Genomic DNA, 18,491 nt, shown 5'->3' on the forward strand with positions numbered 1-18,491 from the left:
GGTTTCCTTTGCAGTGCAGAAGCTTTTTAGTTTTTTGTACTCCTCCTTGTTTATTTAGTTTTAGTTGGCTTTGATTTGGTGTCAAATCCAAAAAAATCATCCCCCATACCAGTGTCTAGGAGCTTACAGTTTATGTTTTTCTTCTAGGAGTTTTACATTTTCAGGGCTTATATTCAAGTCTTTAACCCATTTTTCAGCTGATTTGTGTTTGTTTGTTTGTTTAGTATAAGATAGTGCAGTTTTATGCTTTTGCATGTGGCTGTTATGTTTCCCAACACCATTTATTGAAGAGACTATCCTTTCCCCATTTTATATCCTTGTTGTCTTTGGTGTAAATTAATTGTCCATATATGTGTAGGTTTATTTCTGAGCTCTCTGTTCCATTGGTCTGTGTATTTGTTTTTAAAACAGTGGCTGTACCAATTTACATTCCCACCAACAGCATATGAGAGTTTCCTTTCCTCCACATCCTGCACAACATTTATTTCTTCCCTTTTTGGTAATAGCCATTCTAACAGGTGTGAGGTGATATCTTTTATGGCATCATCTTATTGTGACTTGAGGGATCTCAGTTACTCCTTGACCAGGAGGATTGAACCAGGGCCATGGTAGTGAAAGCTCAGAATCCTAATCACTAGGCTGCCTGGGAACTCCCAGATTATTACAACTTTTAAACATAGTTGGAAATCAGGAAGCATGTATGATGCCTCTCCTCTAGTTTTGTTCTTTGTCACAGTTGCTTTGGCTATCCTATTTATAAATTTTAGGATTATTTACTCTGTTTCTTTGAAAAATGTTATTGGAATTTTGATAAGGATTATATTGAATTTGTAGATTACTTTGGGTAGTATGGATATTTTAGAAATCTTGATTCTTTTAATCCATGAGCACAGAATATCTCTACTTGTATCTTCAATTTTTTCATCAGTGTTCCATAGTTTTTAATGTACAGGTCTTTTACCTTCTTGGTTAAGTTTATTCTTGGGTATTTTATTCTTTTGAAGCAATTGTAAATGGGATTGTTTTCTTAATTTCTCTTTCTGATAGTTCATTATTACGGTATAGAAACAAAAACTATTTTGCATATTGACTGTATCCTACAACTTTACTGAATTCATCGATTACTTCTAGCAGTTTTTTCTGGAGTCTTTAGGGTTTTCTTCATATAATATGGCAAATAGTAACAGTTTTCCTTTACTTTCTAACTTAGATACCTTTTTCTTACCTAATGGTCTGGCTGGAACTTCCAATGCTTTGTTGAGTTGAAGTCTCAGGAGTAGGCACCCTTGTCTTGTTTCTAATCTTAGAGGGAAAGCTTTTACCATTTTACCATTGAGTATGTTAGTTGACAGCTTATCATATATAACCTTTATTAAGTTGAGATATGCTCCCTATTTTACTCACTTCGTTGAGGTTTTTTTTTTTTAATTATGAATGGATATTGAATTGGATATTGAATGTATTTCTTGCATGTATTGAGATAGTCATCTGATTTTTATCCTTCATTTTGTTACTGCGCTGTGTAACAGAGCCATCCTTGTATCCCTGGAATAAATCCCATTTGATCATGGCATATGATCCTTTTAATGAATTTTGAATTCAGCTTGCTGTGATTTTGTTGAGGATTTTTGCATCTATGTTTTTGTGGGATATAAGCCTGCAATTTTCTTCTCTTGTGGTGGTCCTGCCTGGTTTTGGTATCAGGTAATGCTGGCCTTGTAAAATGAATTTTGAATTATTCCCTCCTCCTCTTTCTTTGAAGAGTTTGGGAAGTTCAGTTCAGTCACTCAGTTGTGTCCAACACTTTGTGACTCCATAAACCACCGCACGCCAGGCCTTCCTATCCCATCACCAACTCCTGGAGTTTACCCAAACTCATGTCCATGGAGTCGGACATCCAACCATCTCATCTTCTGTCGTCCCTTCTCCTGCCTTCAATGTTTCTGAGCATCAGTGTCTTTTCAAATGAGTCAGCTCTTCACATCAGGTGGCCAAAGTATTGGAGTTTCAGCTTCAACATCAGTCCTTCCAGTGAACACCCAGGACTGATCTTAAGATGGACTGGTTGGATTTCCTTGCAGTCCAAGGGACTCTCAAGAGTCTTCTCCAGTACCACAGCTCAAAAGCTTCAATTCTTCGGCTCTCAGCTTTCTTTATAGTCCAACTCTCACATCCATACCTGATTACTGCCTTCAGGTTTCTCAAGAGGTAGGTCAGGTGGTCTGGTATGCCCATCTCTTTCAGAATTTTCCACAGTTTATTGTGATCCACACAGTCAAATACAGCTTTGGCATAGTCAATAAAGCAGAAATAGATGTTTTTCTGGAGCTCTCTTGCTTTTTTGATGATCCAGCGGATGTTGGCAATCTGATCTCTGGTTCCTCTGCCTTTTCTAAAACCAGTTTGAACATCTGGAAGTTCATGGTTCACGTATGCTGAAACCTGGCTTGGAGCATTTTGAGCATCACTTTACTAGCGTGTGAGATGAGTTCAGTTGTCCGGTAGTTTGGACATTCTTGGGCTTTGCCTTTCTTTGGGATTGGAATGAAAACTGACCTTTTCTAGTCCTGTGGCCACTGCTAAGTTTTCAATTTGCTAACATATTGAGTGCAGCACTTTCACAGCATCATTTTTTAGGATTTGAAACGGCTCAACTGGAGTTCCATTTCCTCCACTAGCTTTGTTTGTAGTGATGCTTCCTAAGGCCCACTTGACTTCACATTCCAGGATGTCTGGCTCTAGTTTGGGAAGGAAGAGTGTTAATTAGTTTTTTTCCATTTATTTTTATTAGTTGAAGGCTAATTACTTTACAGTATTGTAGTGGTTTTTGCCATACATTGACATGAATCAGCCATGGATTTACATGTGTTCCGCATCCCAATCCCCCCTCCCATCTCCCTCTCCATCCCATCCCTCTGGGTCTTCCCAGTTCACCAGCCTTGAGCACTTGTCTCATGCATCCAGCCTGGGCTGGTGATCTGTTTCACCCTTGATAGTATACTTGTTTCAGTGCTGTTCTGTCAGAACATCCCACTCTTGCCTTCTCTGACAGAGTCCAAAAGTCTGTTCTGTACATCTGTGTCTCTTTTTCTGTTTTGCATATAGGGTTATCGTTACCATCTTTTTAAATTCCATATATATGCGTTAGTATACTGTATTGGTCTTTATCTTTCTGGCTTACTTCACTCTGTATAATGGGCTCCAGTTTCATCCATCTCATTAGAACTGATTCAAATGAATTCTTTTTAATGGCTGAGTAATATTCCATAGTGTATATGTACCACACTTCCTTATCCATTCGTCTGCTGATGGGCATCTAGGTTGCTTCCATGTCCTGGCTATTATAAACAGTGCTGTGATGAACATTGGGGTACATGTGTCTCTTTTAGATCTGGTTTCCTCGGTATGTATACCCAGAAGTGGGATTGCTGGGTCATATGGCAGTTCTATTTCCAGTTTTTTAAGGAATCTCCACACTGTTTTCCATAGCGGCTATATTAGTTTGCATTCCCACCAACAGTGTAAGAGGGTTCCCTTTTCTCCACACCCTCTCCAGCATTTATTCCTTGTAGACTTTTGGATAGCAGCCATTCTGACTGGCGTGTAATGGTACCTCATTGACATTTTGATTTGCATTTCTCTGATAATGAGTGATGTTGAGCATCTTTTCATGTGTTTGTTAGTCATCTATATGTCGTCTTTGGAGAAATGTCTGTTTAGTTCTTTGGCCCATTTTTTCATTGGGTTATTTATTTTTCTGGAATTGAGCTGCAGGAGTTGCTTGTATATTTTTGAGATTAATCCTTTGTCTGTTGCTTCATTTGCTATTATTTTCTCCCATTCTGAAGGCTGTCTTTTCACCTTGCTTATAGTTTCCTTTGTGGTGCAAAAGCTTTTTTGTTTCATTAGGTCCCATTTGTTTATTTTTGCTTTTATTTCCAATATTCTGGGAGGTGGGTCATAGAGGATCTTGCTGTGATTTATGTTGGAGAGTGTTTTGCCTATGTTCTCCTCTAGTTTTATAGTTTCTGGTCTTACATTTAGATCTATAATCGATTTTGAGTTTATTTTTGTGTATGGTGTTAGAAAGTGTTGTAGTTTCATTCTTTTACAAGTGGTTGACCAGTTTCCCCAGCACCACTTGTTAATGAGGTTGTCTTTCTTCCATTGTATATTCTTGCCTCCTTAATCGAAGATAAGGTGTCTGTAGGTACATGGATTTATCTCTGGACTTTCTATTTTGTTCCATTGATCTATATTTCTGTCTTTGTGCCAGTACCATACTGTCTTGATGACTGTGGCTTTGTAGTAGAGCCTGAAGTCAGGCACGTTGATTCCTCCAGTTCCATTCTTCTTTCTCAATATTGCTTTGGCTATTCGGTGTTTTTTTGTATTTCCATACAAATTGTGAAATTATTTGCTCTAGTTCTGTGAAGAATACCGTTGGTAGCTTGATAGGGATTGCATTGAATCTATAGATTGCTTTAGGTAGTATACTCATTTTCACAATACTGATTCTTCCAATCCATGAACACGGTATATTTCTCCATCTGTTTGTTTCCTCTTTGATTTCTTTCATCAGTGTTTTATAGTTTTCTATGTATAGGTCTGTTGTTTCTTTAGGTAGATACACTCCTAAGTATTTTATTATTTTGTTGCAGTGGTGAATGGTATTGTTTCCTTAATTTCTCTTTCTGTTTTCTCATTGTTAGTGCATAGGAATGCAAGGGATTTCTGTGTGTTGATTTTATATTCTGCAATTTTACTATATTCATTGACTAGCTCCAGTAATTTTCTGGTGGAGTCTTTAGGGTTTTCTATGTAGAGGATCATGCCATCTGCAAACAGTGAGAGTTTCACTTCTTCTTTTCCTTTCTGGATTCGTTTTATTTCTTTTTCTGCTCTGATTGCTGTGGCCAAAACTTCCAAAACTATATTGAATAGTAATGGTGAGAGTGGGCACCCTTGTCTTGTTCCTGATTTTAGGGGAAATGCTTTCAATTTTTCACCATTGAGGATAATGTTTGCTGTGGATTTGTCATATATAGCTTTTATTATGTTGAGGTATGTTCCTTCTATTCCTGCTTTCTGGAGAGTTTTTATCATAAATGGATGTTGAATTTTGTCAAAGGCTTTTTCTGCATCTATTGAGGTAATTATATGGTTTTTATCTTTCAATTTGTTAATGTGGTGTATTACATTGACTGATTTGCAGATATTAAAGAATCCTTGCATTCCTGGGATAAAGCCCACTTGGTCATGATGTATGATCTTTTTAATATGTTGTTGGATTCTGTTTGCTAGAATTTTGTTAAGGATTTTTGCATCTATGTTCATCAGTGATATTGGCCTGTAGTTTTCTTTTTTTGTGGCATCTTTGTCTGGTTTTGGAATTAGGGTGATGGTGGCCTCATAGAATGAGTTTGGAAGTTTATCTTCTGCAATTTTCTGGAAGAGTTTGAGTAAGATAGGTGTTAGCTGTTCTCTAAATTTTTGGTAGAATTCAGCTGTGAAGCCATCTGGCCCTGGGCTTTTGTTTGCTGGAAGATTTCTGATTACAGTTTCGATTTCCTTGCTTGTGATGGGTCTGTTAAGATCTTCTATTTCTTCCTGGTTCAGTTTTGGAGAGTTATACTTTTCTAAGAATTTGTCCATTTCTTCCAAGTTGTCCATTTCATTGGCATAGAGCTGCTGGTAGTAGCCTCTTATGATCCTTTGTATTTCAGTGTTGTCTGTTGTGATCTCTCCATTTTCATTTCTAATTTTGTTGATTTGGTTCTTCTCCCTGTGTTTCTTAGTGAGTCTTGCTAATGGTTTGTCAATTTTGTTTTATCTTTTCAAAAAACCAGCTTTTAGCTTTGTTGATTTTTGCTATGGTCTCTTTTGTTTCTTTTGCATTTATTTCTGCCCTGATTTTTAAGATTTCTTTCTTTCTACTAACCCTGGGGTTCTTCATTTCTTCCTTCTCTTGTTGCTTTAGGTGTAGAGTTAGGTTATTTATTTGGCTTTTTTCTTGTTTCTTGATGTAAGCCTGTAATGCTATGAACCTTCCCCTTAGCACTGCTTTTACAGTGTCCCATAGGTTTTGGGTTGTTGTGTTTTCATTTTCATTCGTTTCTATGCATATTTCTTTTCTTTTTTGATTTCTTCTATGATTTGTTGGTTATTCAGAAGCATGTTATTTAGCCTCCATATATTTGAATTTTTAATAGTTTTTTCCTGTAATTGAGATCTAGTCTTACTGCATTGTGGTCAGAAAAGATGACTGGAGTGATTTCAATTTTTTTGAATTTACCAAGGCTAGATTTATGACCCAGGATGTGATCTGTTCTGGAGAAGGTTCCATGTGCAGTTGAGAAAAAGGTGAAATTGATTGTTTGGGGGTGAAATGTCCTATAGATATCAATTAGCTGGTCCATTGTGTCATTTAAAGTTTGTATTTCCTTGTTAATTTTTGGTTTAGTTGATCTATCCATAGGTGTGAGTGGAGTATTGAAGTCTCCCACTATTATTGTGTTATTGTTAATTTCCTCTTTCATACTCGTTAGCATTTGCCTTACATATTGCGGTGCTCCTATGTTGGGTGCATATATATTTACGATTGTTATATCTTCTTCTTGGATTGATCCTTTGATCATTATGTAGTGTCCTTCTTTGTCTCTTTTCACAGCCTTTATTTTAAAATCTGTTTTATCTGATATGAGTATTGCGACTCCTGCTTTCTTTTGGTCTCCGTTTGCGTGAAATATTTTTTTCCAGCCCTTCACTTTTAGTCTGTATGTGTCCCTTGTTTTTAGGTGGGTCTCTTGTAGACAGCATATATAGGGGTCTTGTTTTTGTATCCATTCAGCCAGTCTTTGTCTTTTGGTTGGGGCATTCAACCCATTTACATTTAAGGTAATTATTGATAGGTATAGTCCCGTTGCCATTTACTTTGCTGTTTTGGGTTCGCATTTATACAGCCTTTCTGTGTTTCCTGTCTAGAGAAGATCCTTTAGCATTTGTTGAAGAGCTGGTTTGGTGGTGCTGAATTCTGTCAGCTTTTGCTTGTCTGTAAAACTTTTGAATTCTACTTCATATCTGAATGAGATCCTTGCTGGGTACAGTAATCTGGGTTGTAGGTTATTCTCTTTCATTACTTGAAGTATGTCCTGCCATTCCCTTCTGGCCTGAAGAGTTTTCTATTGATAGATCAGCTGTTATCCTTATGGGAATCCCTTTGTGTGTTATTTGTTGTTTCTCCCTTGCTGCTTTTAATATTTGTTCTTTGTGTTTGATCTTTGTTAATTTGATTAATATGTGTCTTGGGGTGTTTTGCCTTGGGTTTATCCTGTTTGGGACTCTCTGGGTTTCTTGGACCTGTGTAACTATTTCCTTCGCCATTTTAGTGAAGTTTTCAGCTATTATCTCCTCGAGTATTTTCTCATGGCCTTTCTTTTTGTCTTCTTCTTCTGGGACTCCTATGATTCGAATGTTGGGGCATTTCACATTGTCCCAGAGGTCCCTGAGGTTGTCCTCATTTCTTTTGATTCTTTTTTCTTTTTTCCCTCTCTTCTTCATTTATTTCCACCATTTTATCTTCTACCTCACTTATCCTGTCTTCTGCCTCCATTATTCTACTCTTGGTTCCCTCCAGAGTGTTTTTGATCTCATTTATTGCATTATTCATTTTTAATTGACTCTTTTTTTATTTCTTCTAGGTCTTTGTTAAACATTTCTTGCATCTTCTCTATCCTTGTTTCCAGGCTATTTATCTGTAACTCCATTTTGTTTTCAAGATTTTGGATCATTTTTATTATCATTATTCTCAATTCTTTTTGAGGTAGATTCCCTATCTCCTCCTCTTTTGTTTGACTTGGTGGGCATTTTTCATGTTCCTTTACCTGCTGGGTATTTCTCTGCCTTTTCATCTTGTTTAGATTGCTGTGTTTGGAGTGGCCTTTCTGTATTCTGGTGGTCTGTGGTTCCTTTTTATTGTGGAGGTTTCACCCAGTGGGTGGGGTTGGACGATTGGTTTGTCAAGGTTTCGTGGTTGGGGAAGCTTGCGTCCGTGTTCTGGTGTGTGGAACTGGATTTCTTCTCTCTGGAGTGCAATGCAGTGTCTAGTAATGGGTTTTGAGATGGGTCTATGTGTTAGGTGTGACTTTGGGCAGCCTGTAAGTTGACGTTCAGGGCTATGTTCCTGCGTTGCTGGAGAATTTGCATGGTATGTCTTGCTCTGGAACTTACTGGCTCTTGGGTGGTGGTTGGTTTCAGTGTAGTATGGAGGCTTTTGGATGATCTCTTATTACATAATGTTCCTTGTTGTCAGGAGTTCTCTGGTGTTCTCAGGTTTTGGGCTTAAGTCTCCTGCCTCTGGATTTCAGTTTTCTTCTTCCTGTAGTCTCAAGGCTTCTCCAGCTATACAGCACTGATAATAAAACTTCTAGGTTAATGGTGAAAAGATTCTCCCCCGTGAGGGACACCCAGAGAGGTTCACAGAGTTACATGAAGAAGAGGAGAGGGAGGAAGGAAATAGAGATGAGCATGAGGAGAAAAATGGGGACTCAAGAGGAGAGAGACAGATCTAGGCAGTACTCTGTTCGCTAAGTGTTCTCCGCAGCCCAGAACACCCACAGAGATTCACAGAATTGGATTGAGAAGAGAAGGGGAGGGAGGAAATAGAGGTGATCTGGGGGAGAAAAAGGAGAGTCAGAAGGGGGAAAGAGTAATCATCACACTCCTGAGTAAAAATGGGTATTGAATATTGGATTCTTAAATGTCCAAAATTGATATCAAATACTGAAAAACAAAGATTAAAAACCTAGAGTAGAGATTAGACTCTTAAAAATACAATATGGAAAACAAAAACACAAAAAATTAAGAAATATATATGAAGTTTGCTTTAAAAATAGGATCTTTTTTTTTCAAGGTTGTAGTGAAATGAAAATGAAAATTAAGGAGTAATAGAGGAGTAATAGAGGACATTAAAAGAAAATAAGAGAAAAAAATTTTTTTTAATTAAAAAGTAAAAATATATGAGAATGAAAATGAAAATTAAGGAGTAATAGAGGAGCAATAGAGTACTTTAAAAGAAAAAAGAAAAAAATTTTTTTCATTAAAAAATAGTAAAAATATATGAAAATGAAAATTAAGGAATAACAGAGGAGTAATAGGGAATTTTAAAAGAAAATAAAAGAAAAAAAATTTTAAAAAGTGTTTTTTTAAAATTAAAAAAATAGTAAAAATATATCTAGGAATTTCTCTGGAGCTGTTATGGGCAGTGTGGGTTCAGTTCAGTTTCAGATAGCTCCTTGTTCCAGCTTACACTTCTGTATATCTATAGGCCCCTTCCCGTGTAGTCAGTGTTACCTACAGGGATTTTAATTTGTTGCACCGGTCCCTTCTGAAGCGGCTCCCTTTGTTTATTTGGCTTCTCTTTGCCGGTCTCTTCAGTGTCTAATTTCCGCCCTGACACATGCGGGCGGAGGTGGTCTCTTGTTTAGGTTCACTTGTTCAGTCGTGCTGTGGGGAGGGAGGGGTGCTGCAGACAAATCTCAGGGAGCGGGCCCTGAGTTGCATGCAGTTCCAGTTTTCAGGTTCTCCACAAAAGCACAGACTTGGTTGGGCCTGCGTTTTGTGCCTTCCGCGGCTGGAGCAGCTCAGGCGGCCAGGAGCTTGATGTGCGCACTCTCCCCATGTGCAGTGCGCCTTATCCCCTCCTCGGTCCCTGCCTCAGTTTCCACGCACACTGGTTGGGTGCACCTTGTGTCTGCTCTGGGGAGCTGGTCTCTAGCCGCGACCCTCCCGGCGGATGTCAACCATCCAGAATCTCAGGAAGTCTTTGCTTAGAAACTGGGAACCTGTCTGCAGTTTGGTAGGGGGTGCCGTCTCTTGCCCCTTTCCCCTCCCCCCTGCCTCCTGCCTCCGGCAGCGGATGGGCAGGTCCGCTGCCGGCAAGCTCTTCTCTGGAATTGCTCAGTCTTTCTTTTGTTCCTAAGCGATGCTGCCCGCTCCTCTCCGTTCAGCCCCCACTTGCTGGTGGCGGATGCGGGCGTCTGGGGTACTTTTCTGCTGGGAGTTGTTTTTAGGCATGTAATCTGTGGGTTTTATTTATTTTTCCTCCCAATTAGGTTGGCCTCCGAGATTGGAAAACTTCCCCCAGACCCGCCACTGAGAGGGTTTCCTGGTGTTTGGAAACTTCCTCTATTACAGCTCCCTTCCCCGGACGGGTCTCCGTCCCTAGCTCTTTTGTCTCTCTTTTTATCTTTTATATTTTGTCCTACCGCCTTTTGAAGACAATGGGCTGCTTTTCTGCGTGCCTGATGTCCTCTGCTAGCGATCAGAAGTTGTTTTGTGCAGTCTTCTCAGCGTTCAAATGTTCTTTCCATGAATTTGTAGGGGAGAAAGTGGTCTCCCCGTCCTATTCCTCTGCCATCTTTGCTCCTCCCCACTTCTTGGCATTTTTTAAAAAATTGTAATTTTATTTTCTTAAATTTGTTATTTTTAATTTATTTTTGGTTGTATCAGATTTTGTTGCTCTGCATGGGCTTTCTCTGGTTGTGGTGAACAGGGGCTCTTTGTTGGGATGCCTGGGGTGCTGCTGTTTTTTTAGTCTTTTGTTTTGATTATTGTGTATTGAAAGCAGTAAGAGGTTTGATGACAGCAAATAAGCCAGTTCTGAGGTTTTCCCCAAGATAAAGTTTAATAGCTCCAGTTTCTTCAGTGTTTTATGAAAATATAAAGGAAAAAGGTAATCATTTTTGATGGCAGATCTGACTCTTAGGCTGAGGGAGTGAAAGCATATGTAGACAGGGGCCTCCAGATCAGGCAAGCAAGGGGACTTCAAGGACTCCTGCTCCAGCCAGGGTGTTTCAACCAAAGTGCCCATGCTGACCCAAGCAAAGACTGGGGTTCTTCCAAGGGGTCTGAGAGTGGTGGCTATAACCTTCACCCCATTTCCTGGGTTGCCATGTAAGCCCAAAGGCAAGACAAAAGCTCTGGGGTGTGGGATGACCCAAGACAGAGCAAATCACAGGGACCCTATTGTGACTATGCAGAATGGATCATGGCTGGTTTTGCCCTGTTCCACGTTCCCAATGGGAAAGAGACCACCAGTAGACTGGATTCAGGCCATTACTGCAGAACTTATACTAGGCATATTTCTCCCTTCTGTGTGTTCAAGTATTCTCCTTGTCTTGTATTTGTAACTATTTTTAAAAATGCACTGAGTTTGGGTTAAAAATCAACCACAAAATGCATCTTAACACAGATCTAAAGCCCAGAGGAGGAGCATCGGATTCGTCTGACACAGCAACTCCTGGATGACCTGTGTGCTTAAAATCCCTTCTCTGTTAAAAAAAAAAAAAAAAAAAATCCCTTCTCTGTACTAAGCAGTGGGTTGATTTTCCTTTTACAATTAAAAAAAAAAAAAGCTGAGTAATATTGGATAGGGGGACTTCCCTGTAGTTCAGATGGTAGAGAATCTGCCTGCAATGCAGGAGACCTAGGTTTGATTCCTGGGTTAGGAAGATCCCTGAAAAAGGAAATGGCAGCCCACTCCAGTATTCTTGCCTGGAGAATTCCATGGACAGAGGAGCCTGGTGGGCTACAGTCCATGGGGTTGCAAAGAGTTGGCCAGGGCTAAGTGACTACCACATGATATTGAACAGGAGTACCAGAAACTGCCTCATTGGAAACAAGAACTATTTACATTAAATAAAAACCCAGTTGCTGGCTGCATCTGCACATTTACAGCATGGTGAAGCACACTGTGACCAACCGTGGAGACCGCGTCTGGCACTCACATCATAGGGTCACGTTTGCCACGTGAGAGTGAAACGAGGGTAGAAGGAGGGAGTGAGAGGGGAGGAGGGAGTAAGGAGAGGAGAGAAGAGTACAGCTCATTTCTGGTTCTGGAGCTGATTGGACAGCCAGTCCAGTCCCTCATAGACCCATCCCCGCTGGTGGCACAGGTGGCCTGAATGTACCAATTCCTGTGGCGCAGCGTGTGTAGACCTAGCGTGTCTGTGATCTTGGCTGCATTCATGGCATTGGGAAGGTCCTGTTTGTTAGCAAACACGGGCAGAACAGTGTCCCTGAGCTTGTCTTCTGCTAGCATCCTCATGAGCTCCTTGTGGACCTCATTCACATGCTCTGTGTCATTGCTGTCAGCCACAAAGATGAGACCTTGTGTGATTTGGAAGTAGTGGTACCACAGAGGCCAGATCTTGCCTGCCCCCCCGTGTCCCACACAGTGAAGCTGATGTTCTTGTATCTCCACATTGAAGCCTGTTAGTGGGAATGGTGGTCACCATTTCACCCAGCTTTAGTTTGTACAGGATGGTGGTCTTTCCGGCAGCATCTAGGCCCACCATGAGAATGCACACTTCTTTTTTGCCAAAAAGGCCCTTGAATAGGTTTGTAAAGATATTCCCCATGCTGTAGACTGGTGGGAGCAACACTGGCCAGAGAAGCCCTCCTCGGCCACAGGGCAGCTGCTGCTCGGAGGTGTTGGTTTCACTCACCGGGCTTCTCTTTGTGCCAGCTGTTCTTATTGCTCAGCACAGGCTCTAGTGCGTGTGGGCTTCAGTTGGTGTGGCTCATGGGCTCAGTGATTGTGGCACAGGGGCTTAGCTGGTTTCTCAGCATGTGGGATACACCCAGACCAGGGATAGAATCCATGTCCCCTGCATTGGCAAACAGATTCTTATCCACTGTGCCACCAGGGAAGCCCCTTGTGGCATTTCTAAAAGAGCTTCCTGCAAAGATCCACCTTGTCAACTACCAGGTGAAATAAAAGAACGTATTCTAGAGGAAATAATACCTATAGGACTGGGGGGAAAAAAAGTGCCGCCAGAAAGTGTCGAGTCTGCTCTTCCGGGGCAGGATGCAGTGAACCATGGTGTGTGTGTGCTGGGTGTTCCGTTCCCCTGCACAGAGGTGCCTGTTGTACTGCCTGTCACACTTTAATGAAATACTAAAATGCTTTAGTGAGGCATGTACAAGGCTTCAAATAAGTATATGAAGTGCAATGTAAGTTGGTGATATTTACGCAAATGGAGATGTTTCAATATTCTCTTACATAACAAATCATGGGCCATGGACTTTAGTTTCTACAAAAATCCCCCAATGAATAATGTGTTAAAAGTCTATTTTGTCTGATATAAGTATGGCCACCCCAGCTTTCTTTAGTTTCCATTTGAATGTGAATATCTCCATCCTTTCACTTTCAGTGTGTGTGTTATCTTACATCTGAAGTGAGTCTCTTGTAGACTCTGTATACATGGGTCTTTTTTTTTTTTTTTTATGCTTTTAGGCACTCTATCTTTTATTTGGAGAATTTAGCCCATTTAACATTTAAAGTAATTTTTTTTTCATTTAAAGTAATTTTTGATAGATATGTACTTATTGACATTTTGTTAATTGTTTTCTGACTTTTATAATTTCTTTTCTTTTTTTTCCTTTTCTTCTCATCCTTCTGTGATTTGATGATTTTTCTATAGTGGTATGTTTAGATTCCTTTTCTTTATCTTTTACATTTCTACTATAAGTTTTTGGTTTGTGGTTACCATGAAGCTTATTTAAAACTTATTTATAAGTCTGTTTTAAATTGATAATATAGTATATTTTAATTTGATAACATCAGTATAGTGTTATAAAAAGCTTATATAAAGCTTTTACTCCCCTCCCTCGCTAATTGTTTTTACTACTTTCGTCTTTTATACTAGATTTACAAGTGATTAACCTACCATCTTTACATTAGATTATTCTGAATTTTACTATATATTTATTTTTACCAGTGAAATTCATACTTTGTTTCCCTGTTACTAACTCACTCCCTTTTGTTTCAACTTGCAGGAATCCCTTTAACATTTAAGGCCAGTCTAGTGGTGATGAACTCCTTCAACTGTTCCTTGTCTGGAAACTCTTACCTGTTTTTCCATAATGAAAGACAGCTTTGCTGGGTAGAGATTTCTTGGTTGGCAGTTATTTTCTTTCAGCACTTTGAATATGTTGTGCCACTCACTCCCTTCTGACCTGCAGTGTTTCTATTCAAAAACCTACTGATTTTGTGGGAGATTTTCCTTATACATAGTACGTTGTTTTGTACTGCTATTTTAAAAATTCTCTCCTTGTCTTTAACTTTTGACATTTTAATTATAAATGGTTTGGGTCTCTTTTGGTTCATCTTATACAAACTCTCTGAACTTCTTGGATCTGAATGTCTCTTATCTTCCCCAGTTTAGGGCAGTTATCAGCCATTATTTTTTCAAGTTTTTTGCCCCTTTCTCTCTTTTTCTTCTGAATCTCCTATAATGTGAATGTTGGTCCACTTAATGTTGTCCTGTAAGTCCCTTAAACTGTCTTTTTGCTGCTGATTAATGAGTTCCAGTGCTCTGTGTTCAAGTTTACTGATTCTTCTGCTTCATGTAGTCTGTTGTTGAACTCTGGTGCTTTCTTGTATTTTCTTTCTGTTGAAAATCTCTCTTGTTCATCTGAGCTATTTTAGCATTTTTATGACTGTTAACTTGAACTTTATCAAATATATCCTTGATCTGCATCTCATTAAGGCTATTTTCCTGAAGTTTTATCTTGTTCTTTTGTTTGGAACATACTCCTCTGTTTCTTTGTTTTCTGTGAGTCTCTGTGGTGGTTTGGGTGCATTAGAATAAACAGCAACCTCTCCAAGTCTTGAAGAGTGGCCTTGTGTAGGAGATGAATCTTACTGTTCAACCTTGCCCTAGGTCTTGGTTGTCTCTCTAACCTTTGTGATTGTCCAAATAGCCTACCTTATTCTTAGTGGGTCCCATTAGTTTAGGTTGTCTAAGATCTATCAGTATCTCTAGAGGAGGATCTTAGTATCTAGGTTCAGCCCAGTTGGAAGCTGGAGGCTCAGGGAGCAGCTTTTGAAGTACATGCAAAAATACCTTTTTCGGGGGAAACTGGGACATGGGTGTTTCTTTCCGCTCGCTTTGCACTGTAACCTGGGAGGTTAGCCACAGTGAACCTGTACAGTCTCCCCAAGAACTCTTAGTTCACTCTGCCTTGTTCTCATGAATGCAAGCCCTGTTTGCTTTCAAAGCTAGATGTTTTGGTGGCCTGTCTTTCAGGTGCAGGTCTTAGGTGTTGGGGCTGCCAGAGGTGGGGCTCAAACCCTTTGTTCCTCACAGAGAAGCTGAATGTTGTGAGTTCCCTCACGATTGTGGGTCACTACCCCTGGGTGAGGTTTACGGTGAGACTGTGTCTCAGCCTCTCCAGCCTGTTTCAGTGTGGGTTTTTGTCATTTGCCTGATATGTAGGAGTTGCTCATCTAATTTTTTAGTTTCTTTCAGAGGAAATTGTTGTATCTGTGGCTGTAAATTCAGTGTGCCCATGATAGGAGGTGAGTTCAGGATCTTTCCATGTTGCTGTCTTGAATTGATATATACCACATACAGAAAGTGAAGAAGAACTAAAGAGCCTCTCGATGAAAGTGAATGAGGAGAGTGAAAAAGTTGGCTTAAAACGAACATTCAGAAAACTAAGATCATGGCATCTGGTCCCATCACTTCATGGCAAATAAATGGGGAAACAGTGGAAACAGTGACAGACTTTATTTTTTTGGGCTCCAAAATCACTGCAGATGGTGATTGCAGCCATGAAATTAAAAGATGTTTGCTCCTTGGAAGGAAAGTTATGACCAACCTAGACAGCATATTAAAAAGCAGAGACATTACTTTGCCAACAAAGGCCCGTCTATTCAAAGCTATGGTTTTTCCAGTGGTCATGTGTGGCTGTGAGAGTTGGACTATAAAGAAAGCTGAGCACCGAAGAATTGATGCTTTTGAAGTGTGGTGTTGGGGAAGACTCTTGAGAGTTCCTTGGACTGCAAGGAGATCCAACCAGTCCATCCTAATGGAAATCAGTCCTGAATATTCATTGGAAGGACTGATGCTGAAGCTCCAATCCTTTGGCCACCTGATGTGAATAACTGACTCATTTGAAAAGACCCTGATGCTGGGAAAAATTGAAGGCAGGAGGAGAAGGGGACAACGGAGGATGGGATGGTTGGATAGCATCACTGACTCAATGGACATGAGTTTGAGTAAGCTCCAGGACTTCGTGATGGACAGGGAGGCCTGGCGTGCGGCAGTCCATGGGGTTGCAAAGAGTTGGACACGACTGAGAAACTGAACTGAACTGAAAAAAAAAAAAAGTTGCCAATGTTTAAAATTTGGTAGATTTTTTTTTTTTAATTTGGTAGATTTAAACATTGAAAAGCAGTAGCTGCAAAGGAGGAGACTAAGGTAGATAGTCAGAGTAACAAATTGAGGTTGATAGAGAATTTAGGAGAGGAATTTAAGAAGTATTTTTTGTGACATATTTAAGGAAGAATAAAAGGAAGAATTTAAGGAAGAATAAAATGGCATAGTGGGTGATGGGGAACAGCAGTCACATTGATATTGTTGAGAACCTAATTTATGAAATAGAAAAATAACTGTAGAAATTCTATTAAAAGACAAATCAAAATCATATGTTATGAAATTAGAGATAAGAGACTTGTTGGTGAGAGCTAAGAGAGCCAAAATCCTTGCATAGTTAATTGAGAAAGAACACTTGGAACAGAGGGACAAAGAATAGTCAAACAGTAAGCCAAAGTTCCCCACATCTTCATATTTCAGTTGCTGGGCACAAATATTGAAAGGATTGACATAACCTGGGTAAACTTCTGAAATCTAAACTTTTACAAAACCCCAGAATTCTCCCAAGTGTCAAAATAGAAGGAAGGAGGAAAAAAAGATTTCCCGAAAGGGAAAGAGACTCAGATTGGCACCATACTTTCAATCTGTGTCAGTAAATATTAGATGACATGGAGAAATGTTTAAAATTTAGAGTTCCTGGGGGAACTAATTGTGATTATAAAATTCTGTATCCATTTGCACTATAACTATTCATCGAATGCACTGAAGCATAAATAACTGGACAATAAGAACAGAAAAAATTTCAAAAATTCTTTTATTTCCCATCTATGATATTGTGAAATAAAATTGGAATGTTACCTGAATTGCTTCCAGATATCTGTTATAGCTTGACTAATACTTTGAACTTTCTAGCAGAGCTGGGCACTTAAGCTAGTATAAATCACTTGCACAGGACAGAGTGGACAAAGGGACCAGTCTGTAACGTGTATCCAAGCTGTGTGTGGCTGTACCAAATGTCTGCTTAGGTATGGGAGGGAGGTGGAAATGTAAGTTGTTTAATTTCCTCATCAGTATAAAATCATGTGCCACATTTGAAGGATTAAAACATTGTTTTGAAATACTGAAAGCATCAAAAAGATACAAAGAATATTAGGACAGCATTGTGTCTACCTCCCAGTTAAAGAAATAAAATATTAACTACCCAGATGAATGTTCATTTTTCCTGCAGAGACATAACCAATTTTTTGTATTTGGGGATTCTGGGAGGATGACAGCAATGGTAGAATAGTTTCTTAATCCTGTATGACTTTCCCATAAAAACAGAACATATAGGAAAACCCCAGATCCATGAACATTGACGAGAAAATTAGTTGACCTTGTTTCTCTCTACAAACCCTCACGTACCAGTGGTTTGGGAATAGACCACCAAGAGCTCCAATACCTGTGTATTAATATCTACTTAAGAAGAAGAAAGAAGGCATGGAATTTCAGATGAATGTGAGAATCAAAAAATAGCCGATCAATGGAAAGTCTGGAGGACAATTTAAGAATACCAGCTGAAACTGGGAGGCGTTTTGCGCACACTGATAGGAAGAAATTAACAGTATTAAAAAATAAATAATAATTACAAAGTGAAATCAATAAAATACAGATTTGATGCAGAAATCAATGTCATAGTCAATTGGGAAATTTGGTCAGAAAAAAGAACATAAAGGTAAAGAATTAGAAAGAAGTCAACAGTTTAAGTAGCTACACTAAGATTTTTAGTTGGCGTTTCGTCAAACTCTCAAAAATTAATAGAATGAATATACAGAGAAGTAGAAGCATATAGTAGACCTGAAAATCATGGTGAACCAATTCAACATAATAAAGATTTATACAGTTTTGACACAACGCAAATTCCTTTTCAAGTTCCCATAGGCTGTAAGCTAGGAGACACTGAAACATATCCAGGAACGTAAAACAAGGTTCAAAAATTTTGTGGTCTAAAGGTATTGAATAGAGATAGTGAAGGACAGGGAAACCTGGTGTGCGGCAGCCCATGGGGTCACAGAGTCAGAAATGACTTAGTGACTAAACAACAAAGGTATTGAAATCATACAGTCTATTCCCTTATCATTGTGGAATTATGTTAGAAATCAATATCAAAAGGTATTTGAAAATAACACCTATTTTCAAGTGCAGAGTGACATTTACCAAGAGAAATTTTTGACTTAGCCATCGAAAACCATCAAGTTTTAAATTTTGACCCACTTTATACACTCAACATTACTGTTCTCCATCATAGGGGACCTTTCTGGACAACAGGAATGGGCCCTTAACGTTTTC

At 39.3% G+C, this 18,491-nt stretch overlaps 1 protein-coding gene and 1 pseudogene across 9 annotated transcripts in view; one reads left to right on the forward strand and one right to left on the reverse strand.

The window, feature by feature from the left end:
• DNM1L (dynamin 1 like) overlaps nucleotides 1-18,491 on the forward strand; it is a 66,338-nt gene that overhangs the window by 11,358 nt on the left and 36,489 nt on the right. The gene's annotated exons all lie outside the window — the stretch shown is intronic.
• On the reverse strand, nucleotides 11,883-12,419 carry LOC122679858 (annotated as a pseudogene).

The sequence above is a fragment of the Cervus elaphus genome, chromosome 22 (genome assembly GCF_910594005.1).
Source record: "Cervus elaphus chromosome 22, mCerEla1.1, whole genome shotgun sequence".
Lineage (NCBI taxonomy): Eukaryota > Metazoa > Chordata > Mammalia > Artiodactyla > Cervidae > Cervus > Cervus elaphus.